This window comes from Cenococcum geophilum, assembly GCF_001692895.1.
Source record: "Cenococcum geophilum 1.58 unplaced genomic scaffold K441scaffold_6, whole genome shotgun sequence".
Taxonomy (NCBI): domain Eukaryota; kingdom Fungi; phylum Ascomycota; class Dothideomycetes; order Gloniales; family Gloniaceae; genus Cenococcum; species Cenococcum geophilum.
Window position 1 is genome coordinate 3,079,705 of NW_027137564.1, and position 6,514 is coordinate 3,086,218.

Sequence of the window (6,514 nt, forward strand, 5' to 3'; positions counted from 1 at the left end):
GATATTAAGCTAAACTACCTAGTTTATAATAAGGAAATGCTGACTATTATCTCTAGCTTTTAGTACTAGCGAGTATAGTTAAAAGGGACCCCTAAGCCTATCTAGGTAGTTTCTAATTATAAGGCTTTAGAATATTTTATAATAATAAAGGCCCTTATAGTATGGTAGACCCGCTAGGCGGATACCCTATTTTAGTTTAACTTCCTAATTATATATAGGCTAGGCGCCACTAACCGTGTGGATATACTTATAAAATATAAATAGGACCTAAATAAATAGGTAGCCGTAAAGATCTTATTATAGAGCTAGATGCTACTATAACTAGAGTACCTTAACCATTAGATATAGGTAGAACTAAGTATAGAATCTTTAAAAGCTAAGATATACCCTATTAACTCCACGGAACTTAACCTTATTAATAAACTATTATAGGTAAACCGTACGGCCCCTTCTCTATAGGAGTATAGTAAAAAGGTAAAGGATATTACTAGCCTATAGTCCCTTAAAAATAAGCTGCTTAAGTATTAGGTACGGCTAATAGTGGTAAAGGAATAGAATTTACGGACTTAACTTATTACTAAAGCACATACCTAGGTCTCTACGGCCTATCCTAGAAAAAAAATAAAACCTATAAGATTATTAGTGACTATTACTACTAGCCTAGAATAGTTATAAATATTAACTATTATATACGGAACTATAATAGTTGCTATAGGTTTATAATTCCACAAGATAAGACCCAAGACTATTAAAACCCCTTCTAATACTAGAACGCCCTTAGTAGTATATCTCTATAGATTTTTATAAACTACCTCTAGACCGTAACGGATACGATATAGTTACAATTTTAGTTAACCGCTTTAGTAAGCGCCTATTCTTAATTCCCTATTATAAGAATATTAATGCTAAAAAGGCGGCCAAACTATGTATTTACTATATCTACTAAATTTATAGACTACTAAATACTATTATCTGTAATTATAAGCTGTAGTTTATATTAGCCTTCTAAAATAAGTTTACTTAAATCCTAGGCATTAACCTAAAGCTTTTTATAGCATATTACCTCTAAATAGACGGTTAGATAGAGATTATAAACTAATACCTAGATTAAAGGCTTTAGCCCTTTATTAACTACTTTTTAAACAACTAGGCTAAACTACTACCCTTTATAAACTATACCCAGGCAACCTTACCCTATAACTCTACTAGATTTGCCCCTATTTAACTAGAAATAAGCTACTTACCCTATACTAGCTTTAATTAGAAAAGACTAAAAGGACCCTAAACTATATATAAAAAACTATCTTATAAAGAAGCTTAGTAGTTATTAGGCCGTAGAGACGTACCTACTATAACTAGCTTAGCGCAGGCGAGGCGCAGGCAAGGCGCCTATAAAACGTAGTTACCCCATAACAGAGAATAGCAGAATTTAGTTTTATAGTTCTACCCCATTAAGAACTAGATACCTATTACATTCCGCTACTGTTATTATATTGCTATATACCCTTAGGGCTTTAGCGTCCTAATAGTTCTAAATTCTTATCCCTTTTTAGGGGTAGCGGTCTAGCAACACAGTGGTTTACTAAGGCTGCGGCCACATAGCGACAGCCCTCTATTAAAAAGACGACCTATATTCCTTAACTATATCACAGTCTATTAACCTAATGGCGAGACGCAGGCGTAACGTTAGTGTAGTACGTAGTACTAAGTTTAGGGATTAGCCCTAAGACAACGTGGGCGGACTTACGTCTTAGATAGAACTAAAAGCTACGAGTAAGGACATAATATAGGAAGAAATATGATAACTAGAGAATAAGAAGCTATAACTCCTAGAGTAAGGAAAACTACAGTTGCTTAGGGAGGAGGTGGAAATACTAAGACGGCGTTAACGTGGTAAGGTAACGTTAACTCCCGTTCCTGACCTAGATCTACCCCCTTAAAGCATCCTATTAGAGTACTTAGACGGTAGCTTAATATATCTAAACCTTAAGCGGAAGGCTACTAATATAATAGGTGCTTTAGTAAAACGGGCCGTTAAAATAGAGAAGATTGCTTTATATTATGGTAAGACCATATAAGAGCACTAAGACTTTTGTAATAGCTTAAAGCTAGCATTCCGCCTAGAGGCTGATGCCTTAAAGTTGCGTTTACTATATAATATATAAAGGGGACTAATAGAACCCTTTAGCTATAATATAAAGATAACTATTTAGATATATAGTTTACCTAGGAGGAGCTAATGAAATTCCTACTTAACCAGATTAAAAGTCCTACTAATTAAGAACTTTATATAGTCCTAATATATATAAGGGCAATATAGTAAACCAATTAACCTATAAATAAGTTTGCTGCTTACCTAACCTTCTTAAAAGTATAAATTAACCCTTTTTATAAGGTAAAGCATCTAATAATATATCTATTCGCAAAGCTACGGCTAAAGCTACGGCTTGCGGTTATTAACTATTAGGAATTTCCATAAACTTAAAATTAGCTAGTTTCCCTAGCTGCCCTATTAAAGGAAAACTAGAAGAGCGTAAGCGCCCTATAGGCTAGAGGCAATAGGCGCGCCGCGAACTTAAATATAAAGACTACCCTATTAGGTAACTTAGGGAAAGCGGACTTTAAAACTACTGCTAGTGACATAACGGTGGGGCAAAGTAATACCGCTGGGGGCTTAACCTAACCTAAGGGGAACTATAAAAATTATAGTAAGCTAGGATATTAGTGGCGATAGTACCTAGAGTAGCGATAGTAATAGTAGCCGCCTCCTAATAATATAAGCGCTATCTCTATACTGGAAAAAGGCAGGCGCCCTTAGAGCCCCTTATACCCGTAGGGCGTAAGCTACTACTAGATTGTAAGGAAGCTATTACTGTCTTAGAAGAAGTCCTATTTAAGTAGACCTGGAAGGAGATCTTAGTAATACTTAATCTTAGCACTAAAGTAAATATAATTAATTAACGATTTGCAATAGAGTATAACTTTAAAACACTAGATATAGAATTGCCTACCTACTCCTAATTAAATAAAACTTAGGTATATTATTATAAAGCCTATAAGGTTCTACTAAGAATAAAGAATAGCTAGGGCAGAATTAGGGAAGTAACCCTTATTTACTATAGAATAGCTAATATATCCCCTACTGTTACCCTAAGTATACTAGGGTTAAGGAAGGCCTAACTTCTTATTAACTATAAGGCGAAGGCGTAGCGATAGAAGCTAGATAGCTCGTCCCTATTACTATAAACCCCTAAGGGTTTTACGGAGTCTCTCTAGATAAAATCTAGAGTCTTTATTTTAGTAATTACTAGATTAATGCCTAGTAAGTAAAATAACGGCAGCTTACTGGTCCTTCTCCTATAGTTAAAAGAAGTTAGTAATATCTTCTTATATAAGGAAGTAGGGAAGCTACCCTAATACTACTAGGGTAAGCATACCATTGACCTAAAAGAGGGGTAGGAGGTCCTATATAGGCCGCTCTATAACCTCTTAGTTAAGAAGCTAGAGGTACTAAGGAAGTACTTAGATAACGCCTTAGCTAAAGGCTAGATCTAACCAAGTACTAGTCCTATAAGGGCACCTATTCTATTTATACCTAAAAAGGATAAAAAGCTATAGCTTTATATAGACTATAAAGGCCTTAATAAGGTAATAATTAAGAATTATCTCGCACTACCATTAATTAGTAAGACCTTAGACCGCTTAATAGGTTTTAAAATCTTTACTAAGTTAGACCTAATAAATATATACTACCGCCTTTATATCTATTGGGGCGATAAATAAAAGACGGCGTTCCGTATAGATTACAGTTACTTTAAGTATTTAGTTTTACTCCTTAGGCTAACTAACGGACCAGCGACCTTTTAGGGCTATATTAATTAAGCCTTATTAGGACTAGTAGACGTCTTTTATATAGTCTACCTTAATAATATTTTAATTTTCTTTAAAAATCTAGAGGAATACTAGCGCTATATACTAGAAGTGCTATATAAGTTGCGGTAATATTAACTATATACAAACCTTAAAAAGTGTAGGTTTAGCGTATAAGAGGTTAAGTTCCTAGAATATATTATTAGTCCTAAAGGCGTAGCAATAGATCCTAGCTAGGTAGAAGCTATTACTAAGTAGGAGAGCCTGTAATCCTATAGGGATATCTAGGTCTTTTTAGGTTTTACTAACTTCTATTACTAGTTTATCTATAAGTACTTTACTATTATAAAGCCTATTACTAATCTCCTTAAGAGAGTAAAGAACGGCCGTAAAGCTAGGCCTTTTAGTTAGTTAGAAGAGGCGGAGTAGGCAATATACCGGCTCTATAATACCTTTACGATAACACCGCTTTTATAATACTATACGCCGGGCTTATTAACCCAGTTAGAGATTAATGCCATAATATAAGGCCTAGCAGCTATTATATTATAGCTATTTAAAGACGGCCTTTAGCATCTAATAGCCTTCTAGTTTAAAAAGCTTTTACTAATAAAGCGCAATTATAAGACCTATAATTAGGAGCTACTAGCTATTATAAAGGCTTTTAAGTATTAGAGACACTATATTAAGGGGCTATTAAGCCGCCTAGAAGTGCTTATAGATTATAATAATTTAAAGGGTTTTATAAAAGTAAAAGCCCTTAATGGATAGTAAGCTAGATAGGCTATAGTATTAGCTGCCTATAACTTTATTATTAAATATAAGGCGGGAAAAATAAACCCCGTAAACGCGCTATTAAGGCGACCCCTAGGCGCAGGGGGTCCGCCAGAAAAATATATTATGCTACTATTACTCTAAAGGACTTTAGGAATATAGGGCCACTAACTTAAAGTAAAAGTCCTATTAGGTGTATAAGAAAGCGAGCCTTTTATAAAGGTATTGTTTTTATAGCTATAGGCTAGCAACCTAATGGCGGTACGCTTAGGTAATATAGCATTACAGTTTAACTAGGTAACCTATACGTATACTATTAAGCAGCGCGTAATAAGGACCTAGGTTAGAGAAGTAAGTACTTAAAATAGTACTTATAAGTCTAGTACGGAAACAGTTATTAAGCTTATTAAAGGACTTTAGACTAAAGATGACTTTATGCTATAAAAGCGCAGTAATAGTATAGATACGGCGAGATGCCGTTAACGCGCCCGCTTAAAGCTAGTATAGCAGTTTAATTCCGCTAGGCTACTTTATTACCATAAAAGGTTATATATACCCCTAAACCTAGCAGTTTATATAAAGCTCCTACAGATCCACTACAATAATGCCCTAGCTGGCCACTTCGGTAAGAAAAAGACTGTAAATCTACTCTTGCGTAAGTACTACTAGCCTAGTATAAATGCGGACGTTACGGACTATATCTCTACCTATAATATATACCAATGTATATATACGCCTTAATATTACCCTTATAGTAAGCTCTAAGCGCTACCTTACCCGGAACAGCCGTAGCAGAAGATTATAATAGACTTTATTATAGGCCTACCGCTTAGTAGATAAGGCAATAGGGTATATAATGTAATATATATAGTAGTTAACCGCTATACCAAGATGGCCCTATATCTGCTAATAGTAAAAACTATTACTAAACCGAACTTGCAGATCTCTTCCTTAATAAAGTAGTACGCCGTTTTAGAACCCCTAGAGGGATTATATCTAATTATAGCAGTATCTTTACTAGTAAGTTTTAGTTAGAGCTATACTTTGCTATAAAGATAAAAAATAGGCTAAGTATAGCCTTTTACCTATAAATAGACGGGTAAATAAAACGCCAGAATTAAACCCTAAAGTATTACCTTTATATATTCTGTAATAAAAAGCAAAGCAACTAGGCAGGCCTCTTATTACTAGCTAAATTCGCCTATAATAATGCTAAATATAGTATAATAGGTGTAAGCCCATTTTATGCTTACTATAGGTTTTACCTATATCTAGAATATGAGGTTAAGGCGGATAATAGTAGTTCTATCCTAGCCGCCTTTAAGAAAATTAAAAGAATATCCCTTAAACGCGAAGCGCTAGTAAAACGCTAGAAAAGCGCCGCCAAGGCGCAGGCGAAATACTATAATCGTTATTACTAACTATAAGTATATAATGTAGGGGATCTAGTCCTACTATTAACTAAGAACCTTAAATAGAAAAGGCCAAATAAGAAGCTTATAGTATGCTTTATTAGACCTTTTAGTATAGCTAAATTAGTTAAAAAGTAAGCATACCGGCTATATCTTCCCACTTCTTACTATATTCACCCTATATTCTATATTAGCTTACTAAAGCTATATAAATAACGCGAGGGCACTACTAAAGACCTATTACTAGGGCCTATTAAGCTAGACGATTAAAAGGACTAAGAGGACTAGTATAAGGTAGAAGAAATATATAGAAAAAAGGGATATAACTAGACCCTATAGTACCTAGTTAAGTAAAAAGGCTAGCTAGAAGAATATAACTAATAGGTCCCTATAAAGGACATTAATAAGGACGCAAAGGAGGCGTATAATAGTTACTTTACCCTAAGGGGCATATAGAA